The 23,519-nt window shown below is 41.5% G+C and overlaps 2 long non-coding RNA genes across 6 annotated transcripts in view; one reads left to right on the top strand and one right to left on the bottom strand.

Annotated features, from left to right (window-relative positions):
- Nucleotides 1-21,458, bottom strand: part of LOC110350853 (uncharacterized) — a 66,482-nt gene extending 45,024 nt beyond the window's left edge. Inside the window, exons 1-4 of one of the 3 annotated variants that reach the window (XR_002397770.2) lie at nt 21,106-21,458; nt 6,374-6,541; nt 4,051-4,118; nt 678-3,364 (exon numbers count right to left, since the gene is read on the bottom strand). This is a non-coding gene — a long non-coding RNA (uncharacterized LOC110350853). Of the gene's footprint in view, nt 1-677; nt 4,119-6,373; nt 6,542-21,105 lie in introns of those variants that run through there. The other 2 variants (XR_015444766.1, XR_002397769.2) reach the window with 2 other exon arrangements.
- Nucleotides 21,459-21,497: 39 nt separating this feature from the next.
- LOC110350851 (uncharacterized) overlaps nt 21,498-23,519 on the top strand; it is a 216,557-nt gene continuing 214,535 nt past the window's right edge. For all 3 annotated transcript variants that reach the window (XR_002397767.2, XR_015444762.1, XR_015444763.1), the window contains exon 1: nt 21,498-21,683. This is a non-coding gene — a long non-coding RNA (uncharacterized LOC110350851). The remainder of the gene's footprint in view (nt 21,684-23,519) is intronic.

Genomic DNA, 23,519 nt, shown 5'->3' with positions numbered 1-23,519 from the left:
CCACTCTAACATGAAAGGTTTCTTAAAGCAACCACCTTATAAACAGCTCCAATATTGAATCACTCAGTATAAAGTGACAGTCCAGTTAGTATAGTGGCATAGAGCTATAGTCCCAGCAATGCGGGAGGCTGAGGAGGGAGTATCACTTGAGCCCAGGAGTTCGAGACCAGCCTGGGAAACAGGATGAGACCTCATCTCAGCAAAATATAAAATATTTCAATACAACGTGTGTTGGATGAAATCAGGCTTTTAAAATGACTAGATCCAGCAACTGCAATAAAACCAAGACAGAGCAGTCACAGTGTCAGTCACTAAAGAAGGATTCAACTTGAAAGAAAGAAAGAAAAATACATTGAAGAACATGTAGATTAGATGTGATTTATTTTATTAACTAATTCGTTTGAAAGTAGCTGGAGGTATTTGATTTGGGATCAAAATGTTTGAATGATCTATTTAGAAAAAGGATAGTAATTAAAAGATGAAGATAAAAAATGTGGTCACAAGAAACAGATAACAATTATAGCTAAGAAGGTCTAACTTGATTTAAACCAAAGAGGAGCCCAATGAAAATGGATTGTGCGTTTGTTTCTGTCATCAGTTTGCATAATGAGCCTGTCTGTTCCTACTATATCGTTTTATCCCTGGTAAACAATTGGGGAAATGAGCTAGCTCGGCATGTGAACAATAATCCTTTTAAGCTATAAATGTGTTTTAATAAATAAAGGTAATAACCCACCCCACAAAGTGTTTGGAAAAGAAAAAAATAATCATCTTAATATCATTACCATAGAACACTGAATATTTGTAAAATGTTAATTTTTTATTAGTAAATGTCTGAGGTACATCACGGTTACATTTATCCTGGGTAGTTGGTGTATGTACACAACACATCTGAATCCTTCTTACAACTCGCCCCCTCTCCCTCCTTCTCTTGGTCCTTTGCATTTGCAAATAATCTACTTATTTCCTATCATCTACCTTTTATTTTGCTCTTTTATTTATACTTTACGTTTCTCATATAAGAGAAATCATGTGGTATTTAAGCTCGTGCATCTAATATATTCCATTTCTTTACAGACTCAAGGCGAATGTTTTAATTTTGGTAGTTTCCTGTCTTTTAAATGAATGTGCACTTTACTATAGTCATTCATTCATTCATACAACAGCAAGGAGGATGAACGACAAATATCCCTGGCCCCCTGAAGCTAGCACCAGTAGGGAAGGACAGCATGGCAGTCTATTAGGCTCAGGGCTGGTAGGGGCCACGGAGAGAAGAAGGCGGGGGTCACGGGGTGGGCGGGCTGCTGTGTAAGTCACAGAATGGCAGGGGCGAGGGCTGGTGAGGCGGCACTCCAGGCTGACAAGGAGCAGGTGAGTGTACCTCGGGACAAGGGTCAGTCCCGATCAGGAGGTGGACCATGCCAAGTCCCCAGCGACGCTTCGCAGTGTGTCTGAGAGTGTCCTGGGACACGTGGGCTGGCCGGGCTGCTCTTGAGTGGCAGGCGGTGGCCCCATGGTGGTGGGCGCTCTCCTGCCTGCTCTGTGATTACACTGCCCAGCGACTCCAAGGGCTGTCCTCACCGCACTCATTCTCCACTCCGATGCTCTGCGCGTGTGTAGTTTTCATTTACGTCACCAGTTTTATTAGGATTATATCTCTGCTATGGAGTCGGTCTCATGTACAGAGACTCTCTCTCTCTCTCTATCTCTCTCTCTCTCCATGACACATACATATATATATTGCTAGTAGTACATGTTTGCAGTACATAATGATTGCATTCATTATGTGGAATTTGTACATGCACACAACACATCTTAATTCTTTTTACTTCCTCTTCCTTTTCCCTTCCCACCTTCCTAATTTTTAAAAAAATCTGGGCATTTGTTTTGGGCAATGAACACTATTCATTTAATGTGTTCACCTCACTTGTATGCAATTACTTTATGGAATTTTAAAACTTTTGTACATTTTAGTTGTTTCTTTTTGCCATTTCTAGTCTTAAAATTATGCCAGCTACAAGGTACAGTAATTTCATCTTTTCTTTTCTATAGATATGCACCAAATTTTTGTTTCATGGTTTCTTTTAATTGTCCCAAAATATCAAGTAATCATTATGGGATTAGGTGATTTTATTCTATTCTGGATTTTCACAAGATGATTTCTGGTACTTTACCATTAATATGATGATATTCACTTCCTATTTAAACCACATACGCTTCATCATTGTGAGAAAGTAGTCTTATATTCTGGTTTTCACTCCTGATTTTATTTGAAATAGGTGCTAATGATAATCAGAGTATTTTGAAATATCTACTTAGTTATTTAAAAAAATTCAATCCACTAATACAACATACCAATATTTAAGCATCTCTTAAAACTGGACTATCTTAACATTTCTTGTCTTTGCCGTTTCTTTGGTATAAAACACCACAGACTGGGCAACTTATAAACAATAGAAGTTTATTTGGTTCACAGTCTTAGAGTCCAGGAAGCCCAAGATCAAAGGGCTGTGTCTCCTAAGGGCAGAAGCCATGGAATGGTGAAGAGTACACTCACAGGGAAGCCCAAACTCACTCAAACCCCTTGTTACCTTTCTCCCCTTACCCTGTTCCTTTCTCCTTACCTCAGACTCCAGTGACTCCCTGGACTTTGAGTTTTTGAGTGTACCATGCCTGACGGGTAATGGTAATAGTGAAACCGGCACAGAAATGATAACTACCAATTATTCGGGCCAGCTCTCTGAAAGCTCCAGGAGCACTAGCTCATTTACCCCTGTCACCTGCTGAGCTCAGTGCTCTGATGAGGCACAGCCTTAAGTGCACAGGATGGGAAGCATCCTCAGTAGAACCTGAACTGCCTTTCACTTTTCTACCTCACGGGCTACAAGCCAAGCCCCAGGAATCAGCCAGAAGTGTGCACTGCAAAGATGTTTTGCAGAAGGAAGGCAGAGCAAGCATGATTCAGCAAGACAGTGAGGCACTGTTTTCTAGATGAAATCTCTGGTCTCTAGATTTAGAAAGTAGCACAAAAAATGGGCAAAACCAGAGAAAATAGTAACAGTCAAAATTATACAGTAATGAAAAATGAGATTTGTGAACAAAAAAGTAGAATGAAGAATTTGGATATTCGATCCAGGGAAAAGTAGACAAAAGGGTGATGGGAGCATGGGCAGTGGGCAAAGCGCTATCTGGTGCCCAGCCGTTTCCATCCAATGTGTGCTGCAAACATAGATGTCCTGAGGCGGAAGTGACAGATGAGGTGTAGGGGCACCGAGAGGAAGAACCACCACGACACCTGTAATGGGCACATAAGGACTCTGGAGACTAGAGAAGAGGGCGTTCATTCCAGATGGTTAGTGTCATCCTGTCAAAGACGTGAAGCCATGAGTGGTTCTCACAGTGACTGTCTCCTCTGAGAACCACCCAATTGCAAAGACAACGTGCAGAGCATCTGCCTTCACAGAATTCACAATGTGCTGGGTGAAAGAGAAAAAATCAAGTATCTACTACACCAAAAATTGCTAGAGTAGATAGCTTGCTGGCATCTCCCCTCAGCCTTAGGTGTCCCACTTGCATTCCCCACCAAGGGGGCAGCTCAGTCCTGCTCTTGGCTGCAGGAGAGGCAAGAGAGAGCAGGAAACCAGAGAGGGTGCCAAGACAGGCTGCTTTTGGAAAATAAAACTGTATTAGTCACCTTTCCTGTTGCTGGGACAAAATACCCAACCCCTATAACTTAAAGGAGGAAAGGTTTACTTGGCTTACAGTTTGGGGGGATTCAGTCTACAGTTCGTTGACTCCAAGGCAGAATGGCATGGTGGGAGGGCTTGGTGGAGGAAAGCTGCTCAACCCATGGCAACCAGGAAGCAAAGAGTGGAGAAGGAGCCAGGGACAAGAATGCATCCTTCCTGGTCATATCACTAGTGATCCCTCTCTTCTGACCAGGCTTCACCTCCCAACAGCACATTCAGCTATGGACTCATCAATGGATGAGTCCACAGATGGGTATAGTGTCCCACCCCCATGATCCAATCACTTCCCCAAAATCCTCACCTCTGAACTCATGGGTCACTGCTGGATTCCAGTCGGGTGCTCTAACAAGTCCTTGCAACTTCTAAATCCTGCAATTAATGTGAGAGATGCTCAGTACACATCTTTCCTAACAATGAATGGTATCCTTGATGAGTTGAAGTTGATTTGTATAAGTTTATAGTATTTCCAGTGCAATAATGCATACACAGTAGGCTAAAAGTCTACAAAAGTTTTTTTTTTTTTTTTGGTACCGGGGATCGAACTCTGGTCATTGCGCTTGTGCAGCAGGCAGCAAAACCACTGAGCTAAATCCCTGGCCCCAAAAGTTGTATTTTATACAATAATCTATACACAGTAGACTAAAAGTATGCAAAAATGTACTTTATCATTAGCCCAAAATTCTATATGCTTATTATTTAGTATGGTAGAACCAAAAATAAACAGAATAACTCAAATCAAAGAGTGATTCATTATTCTGTGAATTCTTTCTTCCTTTTTATTTCTCATTGAGAATCATTAAAACTAAGGTCTGCTTTTGACATTTTAAGAGTCTTAACCTTACTAATTCATCACAAGCTGGTCAGTATTTGTGAGCCGATGTGTTATATGCATAAATGCTTACTCAGGAAAACAGCATGTGATGTATGCTAAAGGAAGATTAGCACATGCCAGGGTCATCCATCAGGTTAAACCCATTTCTTCTAACAGATGGGGCCAGCACTGGGCCAACAGGTACAATGGGAAGTGGAAAATGAGTCCAATTATCTGTTTGATTCATGTCTCAAACACCTATTTCATGTCAAATATGTGCCTATTTCAGGGAGGTATACTGTACATAGACCTGATTTTCCAGGTCACCTGGACAGACATACAGACAGACAGTGATTTCATGCCTTTGCTTCTCAGAAGAACATGTTAAGTCCCTTCTTGGTAATGAGGCTAGAACATGGTTAAATATGATGCCCAAACTGTATAATGTCTTGTGTTTGATAAAACCTTTTTCCATATATAATTTCCCTTCAGCATGAGGAAAAGGAACATGAACAGCCCTTCTCTCTGGTGCATGGAGGAACACACCTTTATTTTTTAAAATGTATGAACAAAATCTTAAAAAGAGATAATAAGAACAGAGTCTCCTCGAAAATCTGTGTTCTTTCTCTGAATCCAGGCCTCTTCCCAACACACTGCTGATGTTCCTTGTGCCCAGCTACCATTTCAAACAATGCTTTTGTTCTGTAGATTCTTCAGCAGAACTGTAAGCCCAAAGATTCTAACCGTGGAACTCGTAGAGCTGCAGGAGCTCCCTGCAGGTAAGGAGGCCTGTGCTGCTCTGCAACCTTTTCATATTGAACGAAGCGTACTCTGTGCACGCACAGGCAAGCATTTATCTGGGAAAACAGTGCCTTGTGAAACATTCTCAAAGAAATCTGTGGACCTCTACTCCCAAAAGGCAAAACCACTGGGTTAGATATGCTCAATGCCATCTCCATATTTTACACTGTGTGAGGTGCTTAATAATTATGTTAGGTATGACTTGGAAACATCATAAAAAATGATATCTTCTGAATGAACTTATGAAATCTCTTGCCCTAAGCACCATTGCTTTATTTCCTGCATCATTATTAGCCGAGGGGATTGCTTTTTGATTCTTCCTAATATCTGGAAGAAGAGAATCTCATCGATAAACTTTGAAATTTTATTACTGTTTTTAAAAAGTAGAATTTAGAAGATAAAAATTTGCTTCACTGGCCCACCATGACATTAAAATTGTTTTTAGAAAAATTTTGCTTCATGATTCAGCTGAAAATGACAACCGAGAATTTAAGAACACGGGGTCTTAAGTCAGACAGTTTGGATTTTAAGTCTGGTGCTAGAAATTATTAATTGTATTAACACTCACTTAAGCTCTCTGGGCCCAGGTATGCTTTTAGAAATGAAAAAGCTTTTAATCCTAGGTGCATTATCTTCCATGGCTGTGTAACAAATCACCCCAAGCTCAGTGCATAGAAGGCAGATATTTGTTCCCTCTCAATTCAGGAGGCCGGAAGTCTGAGATGGAGGCCCCTGTGGGCAGGGCTGTGGCCCTCGAGATGCCTCCTGCCCTTCCTGACCCTTGCAGCCTTTAGCGGGGCTGACTTCCCAGGCTCTGCCTCCTGTCCCACTGCCTGCCTCTCTTTGCCCGTGTCAGACCTCCCATGTGATTGCCCTGTGGCCCTCCAGGGTCATCTTCCCATTGCCAGACCCTCAGTGCAGGCAAAGCCCACAGGCGGCGCTGACAGGGATCCCCAGGACCCAGCCTCCCACAGTGGGATGGCTCTGAGGGACAGTCATGTTAAACACTCACCTCAGTGCCCAGTCGCGGCCAGCATGTCTTGCCTGGTAGGTCACTAGGGTCGGCTGCCTCTGCCCCGAGGAGCATGTAGTGTCAAGCCTCCCTTGGACTCACTAATGGGCTCTTTCCATTTCTGTTTGAATTTTCTCCAAGTCAGCAGGGATGACAACTGGAGCATCCCTGAGAGAACAAGAGGGAGAAAATCACAAACCTAGGTCATTCTCCATCAACTTTTGTGGGGCCAACAGTCGGACTGAGACCGGTTAAGAACTTGAAAGAGAAAGTAAGGCTGAAAGATGCAGTCTAGGGCCAGCAAAGGCATGGCAGGTAGCCCTGGCCACAGGCAGGGGGCACAAAAGTGGAGCTTGTCCCCCTTACTCCTCAGGACAATGGGATCCGGTCAAGGGGCCAGGGAAGAAGAACAGTGCATAATCAAGTCATAATCACCAAAATTCGCTCTGTGCCGAGACAGAGCTAGGGTCAGGTAAGCACAGAAATATGGTAATTTTGATGATTTTGCTCAATTTAAATTTCTGAAAGATACTCATTAATTAGACTGAAATTGAAAAAGTACACAGAAATAAATATTGACTCATGTGGATCATATCTATGATCTACATGATGAAAATGTATATAATACACACACGTGGAAATAATATACTTTTCCTTGAGTTTTAAATTTTCCAACATTTATTCAAAAATTAAGAAAGTTATCATTGAATGCCCATCATGTGTCAGGCTTTCTTACAGGGGAGAGAGAGAGAGAGAGAAAGAGAGAGAGGAGAGAGAACAGACAAGTCTGCTCGGTGGGACCTCCATTGTGGCGGAGAGAAAGAATGAACCAAGAAGTCAAAGCAAACCGTAAATACACAAGGAAGTGGGAGAAGGGGCAGTTTTCCTCTTCAGAATGCTGACTGGAGCAGGATGCCCTGTGGAACCAAGGAAGACTTCTCCAGGCTGCTGACATTGCCAGCATGTCCCCCCTTTTTCTTTTTAAGCAAGACACAACATAATGTTGCAATTAAGTGCATGGTGGCTTAGTGTCACTGAAATACATGCAGTGCATTCCAGGGACTATTTTTCAAGGAAGTCGACTTCCTTAATAATGCTTGAGAATTGGTAAGAGTCCTTATTCCCCCTGTGTCTACATTCTACCCTATTAGTTAGTTAGGTGCCTGAGAAAACATTTTAGTTTAGTAAAATTCATCATTATGCTGTTCCTGTTTATGAATCACTGAAGGAGACATTTGGGAAAGAAAATATAATTAAAGATTAGTTATTAAATAAGTGGAATATTTTCACAACGGAAGCACACTTTCTACCCTCACGTAGTATATGGATTAAAATGAAATGGAGCAACCAGAAGAGGTGACTAACAAGTTTTCTCTCTTCCTGTGCTAATACTCACCTCATTCTTCAAAAATGCATGCAGTTTACTAGTATCTCTTCTAAGAAGTTAGCTTTCTTCATATTGAATTAACTCCTCAATAAGAAGTGTCATTAAATGTTTTAGTGTTAATTTTCCAATTTAATAGGAAAATAGGGGGGGCAGGGAATTTAAATGGCTTGACTAAGGTCATTCAGAAACAAGACCTTCTGTCTGTTCAGGCTAATCCTGTATACTGTATGCCTTTTATTCCAGATTTAGAATTTTATTTATAAAATTATTTATAAGGAAATGTTGCTTAAGGCATTTGTGAACACATCTGTAAAACTAGTAACAAAAAAAGAGGAACTTAAAAAGGGGCAGAATCCAAATCATTAGCATCCTATTGTTCTCCTGACATAAAATTCTTCAGAAATGTAGTCCATAGCCATTCAGAGACATATTCCAGGGCTGTGTACATTATAAAAGATATGACACAGCCTATAGTAAAATAAAATGGAGTCATTTTTCTCATACGTAAAAGTAAGGATTGGTATTAGTTCTTTTACATTGAGCTATTTGATGCCTTCATGTACTTTCAAAAAGAGTCAGTGGTGCAGCTCTGCAGACCAAGGAGTGGACCATAATTATAGCATAATTATTTCTGGAAGAATTGTAAGCATATCAAGTAATATAACTCAGGAGTATAAGTTGCCAAAGAGAGCAGCATCTGGCTGAGGATTTTGCATGTATCTTCATCAAGAATACTGGCTCCTAATTTGCTTTTTTTGTTGTGTCTTTATCTGGGTTTGGGATCAGGGTAATGCTGGCCCCATAGAAATGCATCTGGAAGACTGCCCTCCTCCTAAACTTTGTACCATAATCTAAGAAGGATTGGCATTAGTTCTTTAAATGTTTGGTAGAACTCTTCAGTGAAGCCATGTGGTTCCAAACTTTTCACTGATGGGAGACTTCTTAGTACTGATTCAGTCTTGTTATTCATTACTAGTCTGTTTGGGTTCTTGATTTCCCCATGATTCAGTCTTGCTGAGGTGTATGTGCCTAGAAACTTGTCCTTTTCTTCTGTGTTATCAAATTTGTTAGTACATACTTTCTCATAATACTCTCTGAAGATCCTTTCTTTGTCTGTGTTGACAGTTATAATATGTTCCTTGTCATCTCTGATTTTACTTACTTGAATCTTCTCTCTTTCTTAATTGGCCTAGCTAGGTTTGCCAAGTTTGCTGGTATTATTGAGGAATCAGCTCTTTATTCTGTTGATCTTTTGCATGATTTATATAGCTTTTACTTTGGTTCTGATTTATTACTTCTTTCCTTCTGCTGATTTTGACTTTGGTTCTTGTTTTTCCAGCTCAAGGTGCACTGATAGCTTACTTAATTGTGATCACTCTGCTTTTTTTGTCATAGGTGTTGATTTGTTTAAATTCCATCCTAGAAGGCTTTTGCTGTATCCCATATATTTTGGTATGTTCCACTTCCATTTTCATTAGTTTCAAGCATTTAAAAATTTTCTTCTTGATTTCTTCTCTGATCCACTGGTTGTGCAGGAGTAAGTGGTTTAATTTCGATATATTGTATTTGTATAGTTTCCAAAGTTTTTCCTGTCATTGATTGTAGGGAACAGGGAAAGGGGACATTACTAGAACCTCTGCAGTAAGTCTTAGTCGCCTGCAAGCCATGGCAGCACAAGGTGAATTAACTTATTATACAGGAAAGGTTGAAAAAATGAGACTTTGAGAAGAAGCTGAGCTTTGGGTCTGATCAGTGTTGTTCTGGGCAGCAAAGACGAAAGCCCCCACCTTACTGCACCTTTTCTTTAGTATATCAGGAGAAACAGATGTAACAAATGGCTTGTAGAGAGTTTAGTACATCGGGATAAACAAAGTGTAACAAATGACTGGGGGGGTGGCGGAAAGCTAAGAACAATGAGGAACTGAGTAGATGAAGATTTTGTTTCTCCCACGATGTCTTCAGCTGGTGTAATCTTGTCTTGGAGCATCACAGCATCACCGGATCATTGAGGTCTCAGTTGTGACCGGAGGCCAAAATGGAATTATGTCTCAAAATACCATAGCTGGCCTGTAGGCAGGAGAACTAGGCCTAATCAAATGATTTTTCCCTAAAATTATTTAGCATTGCTCCCGACAATTGATTTCTAGTTTTATTGTATTGTGATCAGAGAAAATATTTGATATGACTTCAATTTTTTAAAAATGTGTTGAGGCATTTTTATGGCCTAATATATGCTCTGTCCCAGAGAATATTTCATGCACTGTTGAGAAAAATGCAGATTCTGCAGTTTTTGCATGTAATATTCTGTAGGTGTCTGTTATGTCCATTTGGTCTAGGGCACCATTTAAGCCTGTTCATCCCTTACTGGTTTTCTGTCTTGTTGACCTGTCTATTCCTCAAACTGGGGTATTAAATTTCCCAACTCTTACTGTATTTAGTCTCTCCCTTTAGGTCTATCAATATGTGCTTTGTGTAGTTGGATGTTCCGATATTGGGTGCTTGTATATTTAGAATTGTTATTTTCTCTTGCTGAATTGATCCTTTATCATTATATAATGACTTTCCTTGGATTTCACCTGTATGGAATATTTTATTATAGTCTTTTATTCTCAGTCTGTGTGTGCCCTTAGAGATGAAATGCCTTTAGACAACATATATAATTGGGTCTTGCTTGGCTGGTTTTTGTTTGTTTTATTTTATTCAGCCACTATTTTAATTGGAGAATTTAATCCACTTATATTTAAGGTAGTTATCAATAGGCAAGGTCTTACTATAGCCAATTTGTAACTTGTTTTCTAGTTTTATGTTAGTTCTTTTTTTCTCCCTCATTTATAGTCTTCCTTTGTGGTTAAGTGATTTACTTTAATAGTGTGTCTTGATTCCTTGTTTATTATTTTTGGTATAGATTTTTGCTTAAAAGTTACCATTATACTGACAAACCATATGCTTCGATTATAACCAGCTATTTTTAAATGGTTGCCACATTATGTGATCATAAAGCTAAGAAAAGAAACAAAACAAGAAGAAAAAATACTAATACAGAACACCAACTTGCTCTTCATTCCTCTCTATTTTTGATTTTTGATGTCCTACTTTATCTTTCTTTTGCCTGTCTCTAATATTTATGTAGTTATTATTTATAGTTGTTTTGTTTTTCAGTCTTAATATTATAGATATGAATGGTTTATGTGCCAGATTCACAAATTAAAGGATTCTGAACTTGTCTAGATGGTTACTCTCACCAGTGAGTTTTAAATTTTCTGATGTTTTCTTCTTCCCTGTTAATGTCTCTTTCTTTCAGTGAAGAACTTCTTTTAGCATTTCTTCTAGTACAGGTTTGGTGGAGATACATTCTCTCAGATTGTGTTTATTGGGGTATCTTTGTCCCCTCTTCATTGTCAGAGTACAGCTTGGCTGGGTACAGTGCTCCTGCTTGGCAGATGTTTTCCTTTAGAACTGTGAAAATCTCAGGCCACTCTTTCTTAGTTTGTAAGGCTTCTGGTGAGAAGCCTGCTGTCAGATGAGCTGGGACAGTCTTCTGTGTTGTCTGTTTCCTTTTTCTTGCTGCAACAAAAATCTTCTATTTATCGTTAGCCTTGCGAGATTGACTATGTCTTGGGTAGACTGGAGTAAGTTAAAGCTGACTTATGACCTGTGGCCAGCCTGTGCCTCGATCTTTCTACCTCTGTCTAGATCTGGGCGTTTTTCTGTTATGATCGCTTTGAATGAGCCATCTATCCATTTGCCATTCTGAAGCCCCTTTTGGCCTTCTCCTGGTATTGTATTTTAAGTCTAAGGCCTGGGGGTGAGTGCACCCCCAATGTTACGTGACACCTGCTTGTATATGGAAAAGTAAAGGAACAAGTATTAGTATTAAAATCTTGAGGACCAAAGAAGAGGCATTCCTATCAGAAGTCAGACTTACGACAAAGCCAAAATTTGTTAAAAGATTAATACTCCAATGAATCAGAAGAAAGGGCCCCAAAGCACAGTCATATATATAGAAGTCAGATCCTCAGAAATAACTGAGTTGTGGGGAACAGAGAGCTCAACAAGGACTGAAAGACAACTCATTAACGATGATCTTCAATCAGAAATCAGTGGATAGTTTGAAATCCTATACAACCTCTAAAATAAATGCACTAGACCTATAATGTTTCAAAGTGAATGAAATTAAATACCATAATTATAATAGGAAAAGAAAAATCATAGTGTGATATGTACAGAACATTTAAATAACATTTGAAAATAACAAAACCTGCTATATATTTTTACATATATGTTTATGAATAGTATAAAAATGTACATAGTTACCCTGCACTTTGAGTGATGGTTAGCTTTAGAGGAGGAAGGTCCAGCATCTCATAAAAAAATCAAAATAAGCAAAAGTAAATCTAATTAAACATGGAAAATGCTAAACTTACAGATCTATGTGATGTTTTCATGATCTATTCCATGTCTCCTGTAATATTTGTATGTTTGCTATATTTGATATTCTTTTTGAAAGATTTCTTTTTAAAATACGCAAATAATTGACATAAACTTATAAAGGTTAATCCTCAAATCCCCTTGATAATTCATTAAGGAAATGAATGGAGCATTAGGTGATAGGGGGCTCTGCAGATAAGAAGATACCACACAGATTAATCCTATCACTCTCCTTCATTTAGTGAGTATGAATTTATCAATATTACCATACTATTATGTGCCTATGTACTCAGAGTAGTAAAGAAGACTTATAAACCAACAATGCTGTTGGATTTGAGAATGACAAATTTTAAATCTTTGTGATTACATTATCAATTATTTCAGTTTTTGCAGAAAAAGAAAATGTAACACTAGCAAACAGGATATGATTTGGTGTAATAGTTCTTTTCTTTAACTGTCTGCAAGGAAATAAACAGATTTAAAATTTACTTATTTAGAAATATTTATAGTAATGCTATTTATGGTTGCAGAAACAAAAATGCAGCAGGGAAAATCCTGAGTGTCTGGGAATAGGGGATGGCTGGACAAACATGTCATGTGACCACAGAAGTTTGCTGCACAGCTATAAAAGTGTCAACTGTGAGGTTCATGGTGATGTATGAAAATATCCAGTCAAATTATTTTTATAAAACAGTGGTATAAAAATGCCAACTTTGAAAACTATGCTGACATACGGAAATATAATTACAATCAATTGGAAAAGCAGGACACTGCAGCTCCTGATTTCCACTATCTGAAAACAATATTTGGCAAAAATAAGAGTTTAAAAGGCAATAAATAAATTGAATTCATTTTTATTGAATTCTTATTCTTTCCTTTATTTTAAAAATTTTTATCAGTATATGTTTGCAGTATGTAATGATTATATTCATCATGGGGAGTTGGGACATGTATGTACATAACACATTTTAATTCTTTTTTAAAATCCCTTCCCCCCCTTATACTTTCCTTGAAAACAAGGTGATAATGATTTTGTAAATGAACATACACGCCTGAGCCCATGTGGCATGATGAGTAAGCATTTGCCTTCTGTCTTCTGTTGGTTCCTCCTGTAGGCAGGTGAGCACCCAAAGAACTGAGGCACGACATCTTCCCCTCCCACTTGCCCCTATGCAATTCATGATAAAATGCTTACACTGGTAAGAGTTGTCTTAGTTCTAATTTTAAAAATAAAAGAATATAGCTGCTCTATAGTAAAATGTGAAATGCATCATATAATACCACCATGGACAGGTTAAAATAATCATGTCACCACAAGCTACAAATCAGTATTTTGTGAACAAACAACGCCACAGCTCATTCTATACCATAACAGATGTTAATCCTCTACCTGGATCAAAATACATGAGTCAAAGGAACAAGTAACCCATCAACAATCTGACTCATTCTGCCAGCTACAAAGCTTTTGTTATAAATGAATGTGTAGGTGAAATGATAAAGGAGGTAAAATTCTAATAAAAGGAAACATTAAAATGACCAAATTAGTTTTCTAGGAATAGAGAAGATGCAAATAATTTTTCCAGAAGGGTAAAATTATTTTTAAAGCATCCTGTTTTATCTTAAGAATTCAGGTAAGTTTTGTCTCTATTCCAAAATATACCCATGCTGATTTTAATAGAAAAATAACAATAAGTTTCCAGCTTAAATTATTTATTTCTCCATCCTGCTAAAGCTAGATAATAACACACAGAAGTAGACAGTAGAATGATGGGTACCAGAGATTGAAGAGAGTAGGGAGGAAAGAGAGATGGGCTAAGCTTGATCACTGGGAATTGCAGTTACAATCAGGTAGGAGAACTAAGTCCTGGGGTCTTAATTGCACAGTGGAGTAACCACAGAGAGTAAATTTATACTATATATATATATATAGATAGATAGATAGTAGATATACTATAAATTTATACTATATAGTATAAATACTATATATAGTATATTATATGTATACTATATATAAATACTATATATATATGCATACATATTTTAAATCTCAATGAGGGGATTTTGAATTTTTTCACCTCAAAAACTGATAAATGCTGAGGAGATAGATTTGCTTTCTTTGTGTTATGGCTTATACCTAGATGTCCCCCCAAAGCCTCATGCAGTTATAGGAGGGCTTTTTTGAGGTGGCTGGATCTAGAGTGTGTGAATGTGGATTAGGGGTATGATACTGGGATTAAGGGTGTGTGTGGTACTGGATTGGTCCACTAATTGATTGATACAGTTCTGGTGTAAGTAATGAGAAGGGCTGCCCTGGGTGTGGGTGACACCACCCAAAAGGCTTGTAGTCTGGATGGGATAAAAAGGAAAGGGAGACTTGCTGCTGCTGCTGTCGCTTGCTGCTTCCTGTCTGCCCTGTAATGGACTGTTTCTCCTCTGTGATGCCTCTCTGTTACGCCCTGCCTTACAGCCAGCTGACTATGGACTGAAACCTCTAAAAACTGTGAGTAAGCTAAACCTTTTCTCCTTTAACTTGTGAGTGTTGGGTATTTTGTCTTAGCAATGAGAAAAGTAACTAAGGCACCCTGACTTGAGCATTACACAATGTATGCATGCATTGAAACCTCACAGGGAGCCCAAGAGATCTGTGCAGTTTTTGTGTCAATTTTAAACATTCATTAGAAAAAAGAAGTTAGAGCAAAACAGATGGGTTAAGAAGATACTCATGAGTTTGTACATTTTCTTTGTACGAATACCTACTCTTGGGAGAAACAGAGCCTGTTCAGGAAGCATGATACAAAAGAATGCCCTGAGAGAAAAAATGAAACATTCAGTTCATGAAAGAAGGGAAACAATGGATGTTTGCTTTGCTTATACATTTTTTTTTGGACTTGAGTTTTTCTTTTTCAAAAAGCAAATGAAATCAGCAAATATCTCCCAAAGTAAAGGGTGCTCATATTTATTATCAGAAAAGAGATCATGAATAGTTTTATGAATTACTTTCTAAATACTGAGTTAGACTTACACTAAATCAGAAATAATAAACACTATTAGTTTTTCAAGAAATAAGGCTGTTGTAGTTTGGATCTGGACCATGCTACAAAGGCCATGGTGCTGCAGGCTTGGCCTTCAACCCACGGAGCTATGGACAAAGTGGAGACTCAGACAGACGGGGTCTGGAGGGAGGCACTAGGTCCTTGGGGTAACCTCAAAGGGGATCACGGGACCTCAGTCACTTTCTTTTCTTTGGTTCACTTTGCCACCTGCTCCCTGGGTCATGGGCTGCTGCCTCAGGACAGGCCCAGAGCGACAGACCACCAATGGGCCGTGGCCTGAAACCCTCCAAACTGTGAGACAAAAGAAATCTTTTTTGCTCTAAAAGTTGATTTATGATTTATTTCTGGTATTTGTGAGAGTAATAGAAAAGTAACACGGACACTATTAAGCATTTTTCCGTATCTGGTTATTGAAGATAGGACGCTCTCAAGTTTGGATTGCCAAAAATAAGTGAAACAATTACCAATATTGGAGAAAATAGAAAAATAATTATTTTCCCATTTGTAACAGAACGGTGATGCTAATATCATGGTGAAAGGTGCTGTAAAGATTGAGAGAAGTATTTAGAAAGAAATACTACAGGGACCTCGATAAATTATATAATATGACCAAAGCCCCATATTGTACAAGTAGAAGATACTACTTAAAATTCCCCTCAGAGCTTAAAACGGAATGTAAAGGCAAAAAAGGAGAAGTCTTTGGATCGTAGTCGATGAAAGTCTCTATGAAGATTATTGCCAAAAGTCTTGAAAATTCTATGACAACAATGGTTAAATATAGCAAAATGTAAGGAGCGTGTGAGATCTCATCTACAAGCCAAGGGCACAACAGAAGAATTCAAAGAATACAAATCAATGCATGTTCTCCTGACTTATTGCAAAAAGAGAAGGGCGGGGAGGGGGGTAAACTCAGAGACACTTTATTAAGAAAATGTTTATCTGGATTATTGAGACTGTTAATGATGAAGTAGGAGTCCCACCCTTGGATACCTGAACGCCAGTCAGATATTAGGGAACATATTAGTGGCAATGCTGCACACTGTCCCACATTCAGGTTAGACCCAGACTTCGGCATTTGCTTCCTATGGCTTTGTCCTTGAGTCAGAAATGCTGAGCTTATTCAACATTCAAGTTTCAGGGGAAAACAGAACCTTTTGCCTCCCCCAACTGTCGCTGCATTAAAAATCCCCTCACACTTCGGTCTCTAACCCCACAATCAAGCCTGTCCCAGGGCAGCTGGGATGGGTTTGCCACCGCTCCATGAAGCTCGCTGTTAGAGTTTTCAGAGGAGAGCTTCATCTCCAGCCCCCAACCACCCTTCAGAGAGGGGGACAGGTGTGCTGAAAGCTCTGGGCCTCCAAGTATGGGATCTTTCTAAACCCACACTGAAGTCCCACCCTGAGTGACTCATCAGCATAAACTCAGATGCCACAGTAAGGGGTTCATCATGAATAGCAAAAAACCTCTCCTCTCACTCAGGAAATTTTGGTTTTAGGACCCCTGAGCAAGGAACCAAAGATCCAACATATTCTCATAAATATATTGCTGTGTATCTACACATCTGTGTCTGTATATCTTCTATTTTCAGGGTAATATTAGTGGCTCCATGACATAAAGTAATAAATTGTATTCATTCCAGAAATCAAAAAACAGATAATACTAGTGTTCAATATACTGGTGTATTCTTGGTAGTTTAAAAGTCTAAAGAAACACACAACTTCTATCCCTATGAGAATGAATAGTCTTTTAATTTTTTTCATGGAAATGCCATGCTAACAGTTCTGGATCAATCATTATTCCTAAAATTAGAAATGGATTTTCTAAGAATTTGAATTTGAGGCATCAAAATGAAAAAGTACAAAGGCATATTCAATCCTCCAAAATTGGGCACTGTGGTTTAATGGCATATTAGATATTAAGATAATACACTATGTAAAAAAAAAGAAATTGTTCTTTATACTTTGGCTAATGGTTTAATAAAATGGGGAAAATTAAATCTAAAATGGAAATATTCCCAATGAGTTTGGATTTTGGCAGATAGCACCTGAGGGATGATGAGTACTTTTAGTGTTTTGGGATTGGCTGAAGAGAACGTAAATGATAAGCCAACTTCCAAAAGAACCAAAAGAGATGAAAGAAAGAAAGTGCGAGAGAAAGAAAGAGAGAGAGAGGACAGCCAGACCAGGCCTGTCATTCTGCAGAAGTAGCCTTCCCTAAGAGAGAATGTACAAGGGTGTTGCCGATGAGTCCTTAAAACATTCATCTCCAGTCAAGGTGATGACCTGGTAAAATCCCAGAGACTGCACTGTGGAAGAGAACAGGAGTCATGCAACAGCCGTGAGCCCTGCTGCCACATCCACGGCCTCCTGGCTGGAGACATCCCTCATGAGAAGGTAGGTCACACAGTCGCCACTCAGGGTCCCTTTCCTGGTTTAAGAGCAGCTCTCCTGCTTCGGACTTCATGGTCACTTGGCGATCTTTGCTGCCATTCACCTTCCCTGTGGCTGGTGGGAATGGGCGGAGCAGGAAATTGATGGTTTTGGCATCTGTGTCTGTTCTTAGGATTGGTGTCTTTGCTTTCAGCTGGTTTGCTAAGCCTGATTACTTCTTAGAGCACTAGAAAAATCAGCTTTCTGGACCTGCAGGGCCGAGAACTGACCCAGCTCCCGAGCCTGGTGATCCAAAATGTGCATTCTGTGTCATGACACACACACACACCATGGGACATACACCCTGAGCAGCCAGCCTCTCTCTCCCTGACAGGCCCATGACAGACAGAAATGAACCACCTGCTGACTCTCAGCCTGTCTTCTCCACTGAGTGCCACCTGCCATCTTTACACAATGCTCATCAAGGCACCGATATTTTGGGCATAGTGCTACTAAAGAAAATATGAATTCCCTATACGCGAACTTTCCTCTTGCTAGGTCTCTCGCCTTGCAAACGGCACAACTGTGCATCAGTAGATATGAAAATGAGATGAGAGGGACGGACGGCTTTCCGAGGTCTCCTGCCCTCCTCGAATCCTGTTAGTTCCTTCAGTTGTGGTTGTAATGAGTTTGCTTACTGATGTCAGGACCCTCATCCTGTTCAGTTTATCCACAATAAGCATTAGCATAAATATTGTGCATCAGCTGGGTTTTCAGAAATCCCAGGAGTGCACCTGGAGGCAGTGTTTTTAATCTGTGCAAATGTAGAACTAAACAGATTTTCTTGTAGAGCTTAAGTCATTTATTCAAAGTAGCATAATGTGCATTTTACCTTGCTAACAAAGCTTTGTGGTATCATTTTTTTTTTTTTTTGGTACTAGGGATAGAACTCAGGTCCTTCCGATTTCCAGGCAGGTGGCAGAACAACTGAGCTAAATCCCTGGCTCTTGTGGTATCATTTTTTAAAAAGTTAGTTTTGACTGTTCAATATAATTTGCACTTCTTTATGAACCAATATTTACATTTACATAAAATTCTCCAGTTATTTATGTTGCAGCTCATGAAAGGAAATTTAATGTTGGGGAATCCACTCAAGAACACGTTATTCTCACAGAGAAACTATCACAGAAAAAATTATTAACAGTGGCATTAATATGAAAATTAACTTGATAGTAGTTGTTGAAGATAAATGGTGACCAAGGAAATAATGTGAGCTACTGTGGACTATTTGGTTGTGAAACAAGCACAGAATTCTGTTAAAATTAAGTACACAACCGTGTATAGGAATTCATTCCAAGCTAGCTTTTCACGAATGGCTCTATTTGCTAGGGAACAAGTGTGAGTCTTCCAATACATCTGTATCACCAGCCAATCCTGCTGTTGGTCAGACATAAAGCAATGTAACTTAGCCCACATGTAGAAAATAAACATGAACACCTATTATATTCATCACTTGCCCTTCACTGGGATGAAATACCTGACACCTGCACTTTAAAGGAAGAGAGGTTTATTTGGACACAAAATAGTCCCAGTTAGTTCCCGTGAATTCAGTCCACGGCTGGCCATGGCAGAGGAGGGGGCATGCTGGGGGGAGCTGCTCACTGCATGGGGCCAGGAAGCAGGGAGAGCAGGGAGGAGACAGGGAGCAGCACACACACTTCCAACCACACAGTGACTCAGCCCTTCCCACCGGCCCCACCCCTAACCCAAGACCCTGAGGGACATTGTAGATCTAAACCATAACATCTAGGCCAAAAAATAAAAAATTTTCAATGGAGAGAATAAATCTGATCACCATCTAATCAGGTGATCAGGTGAGAAATTTCATGTTCAGCAGCAACAGATGGCACACACAGGTTCTAGAAGGCTGTGTTCTGTTACACTGGGATGATCTACATTGTAGGGTTCTTCTGCATCTCCCATGCCACTGGTTGTCCTAGCCCATCAATAAGCTGTCCTGAACCCTCGGGGCAATACCAACCAGGCACTTGGGGTTTGTCAGTTTCAACCGAATTAAAAAGGAAAATTCCTTGTAACCACTGGTGTTCTCAGGCTCCTTGCTCATGATGGGCCACTGTAAAGTTACGATCATCTACAACATGGCCATTTCATTTTATTCTGCAGCTGTTCAAGTGAATGGGATATACTTCAATAGCTTTTTAAAAATTCTGTAAGCAGTATACTGATGTGATCCTGTTTATATTTCCCTGAAGTTTGAATAACAGTACAATTCAGAACAGATGTCAGTTCCTTGGAATATAATCTTACTTGCTGTCAGCACTATGAAACTGTGTATTTACATGTAAGGAGCCCTGGATGAAGTTTTCTACCTGATTTATTGGTGCCTCCTTTCTCTTTTAAAAATCTATCAAATGAAAACATTGTTTTGGGTTTTATAAACTTAGGCCAGATGTAATCCGGAAACATATTACAATAGCAAAAATGCTGTATCAAACACAGTGAAGGCACGTGATGTAAATTCACTCTACTGGGATTTCAGCTCAGCTTTCTTGGATTCTGTGTAGCATTAATGAGTTTTGTGAAGGGGTTGAGCCTAAGTGCCCTAACCCTCTCTGTGCCCAGGACATTTTGATGTGACTACCATGGAGATGAGGGGGCCTTTAAGATAAAGACCAACGGGAAGGACTGGTGGAAGGACTTGGCTGAAGTAACTGAAGCTCTTATCCTCACCAAAGAAGGAAATGATGGAAGGAGGAGGAGGAGGAGGAGAGGAGCTAAGAAGAAGGAAAAGAAGGAGAAGAAGGAGAAGGGGAAAGAGAAGAAGGGAGAAAGAAGAAAAGATGGGAAGAAGAAAAGGAGGAGGAGGAAGAGGAAAAGAACCCGTGTGTGCTCACTTGACTGGCAGGCTGTGGGAACCCCCACCGGCCCCGGGGGGCACCCTCATCTCCTGCAGTGAGCAAGTCTGCAAAGTGGGGCCCCCGGGTGGGTCTGCCGACACGGAAATGCATCACCTCTGTAAAATCTTCACAGACCTGTTAAAGTGGGGCGAAGATAAGAGCACCTTTTCATTAAGATCTACTTTTCTTACTATACCTCTGCTTTTTGCCTTTTTATGCATTTGCTCAAAGATCTCCTTTAGTGAATACAGCATAGCGCACAGTTTGTGCGTCTGCACTTATACATTTCTATGACCACCATTCCAGATTCTAAAGCTGCATTAGCAAAAGGTTTGAAATCTTTCTCTTCAATAACAGCACCACCAATGACCAGTGTAGCCTAAAAAAAGTTTTCATTGTTGGTTTATACAATCAAGAACAAACCAAAAAATCATTTCTCTGTTACTGCTGCTAATCATACTACATTTGTGCACTGTTTGCTGAAAGCAACAGGTGGATGCTTGTTTTCCTTTTCCTAGCGGTTACATGCACACTAGCGTTCACACACAAGCCACTCCCAGGAGAGAAAATCCCATACCAGGCACGGACTCACGAAGCAGTCTCCAGTTACCACCCACAGGTAATGAGAAGCAGGATCGGAGACGCTCCCACCCACGCCAGGCGAGGATGCCGCTAGGCCGCCGGCCGCAGGGCTCAGCTCCCGGCCTCAGCTCCCGGTCCGCACCGAGGCTCGGGAGCCGAGCGCCCAAGTCCGGAGCAGGGACCAGCGAGGGCCAGGAGGCTGCAAAACGGCGCCAGGCAGCAGCAGAGGAACCAGAAGAGCGGGGCACCCGGAAGGCACGCGGCGGGGTCCCGGGGCGCACTCTGCCTACACCCAGCTGCGGGCCAGCGGGCGGCGCTGCAGGTGCGGCGCATGCGCGGCGGCCCCCACCCCACCCCACACCCCCCCACCCCAACCCCAACCCCAACCCCACCCCAACTCCGCCCGCAGGTAAGCGCCTGACGGACGCGTGGTTTCCTCCCCGCCCACTCTGGCCTCTGGGGCCGGGCGTGGCCTCGGTGCGACAGGACGGGCTTCGGGTCTGACAGCGCGCCGGTCCCTGCTCCGCCTCCTCGGGTCCTGGATTCAAGTCCTGCGAACCGGCTTTGTCCCCCGTAAGCCTTTATGCACGCTAGGGGCAGCGCCCCAGACCGAGCCGAGGAAAGGCCGCGGGGTCACGGTCTGGGCCCTGCGCGGGGCGCGGCGAGCTCAGCCCTGGTCTGTGGGGCCCGCGCTCAAACTTGAGTTTTTCCCATCCCTGCAGGCGCCCAGAGGCCAGGCCACGGCGCCTGTACTGTGCTGGGCTGGAGGAGCGTCCTGTGGCCCCGTGGTGTGTTCTCTTCCCCTTCCCTGGGAGGGTTCCGGGGCAGACAGATGGAGGGGCGCGCCTGGATTCAGGCCTGGTGTGATGGGCGGAGGGAGGGTCTGAGTGTGAGGAGCTCCGCCGGCGGCGGGTGTGGGCCGCACCTGCGTCCTGTCTCCTGCTGCCCCCGACTGGAATCCCTCAGGGCCGAATCGGGGTCGCGGGAGGTATTAAGCCTGATCCACCTCTAGGACGAGCTTTCAGTTTGGTTTCTGCATAAAGGTAATGGTGGGAAGTGTTCTGGTGAAGACTGAGTTAAACAAAGTTAAGGAGCTGCCTCCACTTCCTCTTTAAGGAGAAAGTAGTGTATTTATTTGTGCATCAGGAGAGTCCCAGGTGTGCCATGCCCTCGGTTAGTTGGTTGCAGTCCCCGAGTGACTTGGGGGCTCCAGGGATAGCCTGACTCCTCTTTAGGAGAGGGTGGGCTGCTGGGGCCTGGCACGGCTCCCTGCGTGGGTCAGGGCATGTTGGGCAAACACAGGGCCGAGTCCTTCAGCAGGCAGTGAAGCAGTACTTGGGAGCATCCGTGCCTTTTTGAGATGATTTGCAGGTGGAAAGCCCTGGAGTCCTTGTCCGGGACCTGAAAGCCAGGTGAGGGAGGCCGTGTAGGACCCAGCAGCCCTCTCTGTTCCCCATCCTTCCAATGTGTCCAGTTCCCTTCTCCGAGCCCAGGGAGAGACTGAGAAGCCCCCCCTGAGGCATATGTATTCTTTAGGGCATTGTTTTAAGGAGGGAAGAACACTGCTGGTGGTGGCCTGGGAGTGTGAGCAGGACTGGGGTTGGTGGAGTAGATAAATTTAGTTTATAAAGTTTGGAAAGAGACCCGGAAGCAGTTCTTCATTAGGGAGAGGAGCTAACATTGGGCCAGGCGAATGCCAGCTAGGAAATATTCAGTGGTGACATAGAGGGGCGACAGTGGAAGGCTTGAGATAGTGTGAATAAATTAGCACGGATGAAAAAGATCAGCTCCGTGGCTGTGGGCATCGGCAAGGATGGAGCTGGTGACAGACACCAAGAGGGTCAGATGTCCCTAAGTAGGACTTCGGTGGAGGACGCCGGAAGGACCCCGGTCAAGTCTCATTGCAGACGGAAAGTTGGAACTGAGAAGATATAGTTGAACTTGACTTGAAAGTTTGACCTCAGTGTTCTGTGAAATAGACACTGGTAACGTTTGGCTTTCTGCTTTAGGAAGGGAGATGTCCCCTTTCATAGGAACAGTGTTTTGTAGCTTACAAACCATTTCCATCTTTGAAACACTGGTAAAAGCATCTTGAGGATAGTCGATTATAGGAACATATCTCCAAGTGGAGAAAACCGCTTAGGTCCATTAAAAGCCAGTGTACTGTTCAAGTACTCCAAGCATTATAAAAATCATGATTATTCTGCCTTTAAGCAAAACAGTGAATTAGAAGATACTTGGGGAGGGCTGGGGATTTAGCTCAGTGGTTCTGGTGCCTGCCTCACAAGCACAAGGTCCCGAGTTTGATCCCTGGTACCAAAAAAAAAAAAAAAAAGATACTTGGGGGACAGGAAGCTCCTTCACACATTCACCCCCACAAAATCATCTTTTGTCTAAGCGTTTGCATTG

The sequence above is a fragment of the Heterocephalus glaber genome, unplaced genomic scaffold (assembly GCF_053883595.1).
Source record: "Heterocephalus glaber isolate CG9 unplaced genomic scaffold, H.glaber_assembly_v1.0 deba00000331, whole genome shotgun sequence".
Lineage (NCBI taxonomy): Eukaryota > Metazoa > Chordata > Mammalia > Rodentia > Bathyergidae > Heterocephalus > Heterocephalus glaber.
The sequence above is the reverse complement of the archived record's forward strand: the minus strand, read 5'-3'. Positions and strand labels throughout refer to the sequence as shown.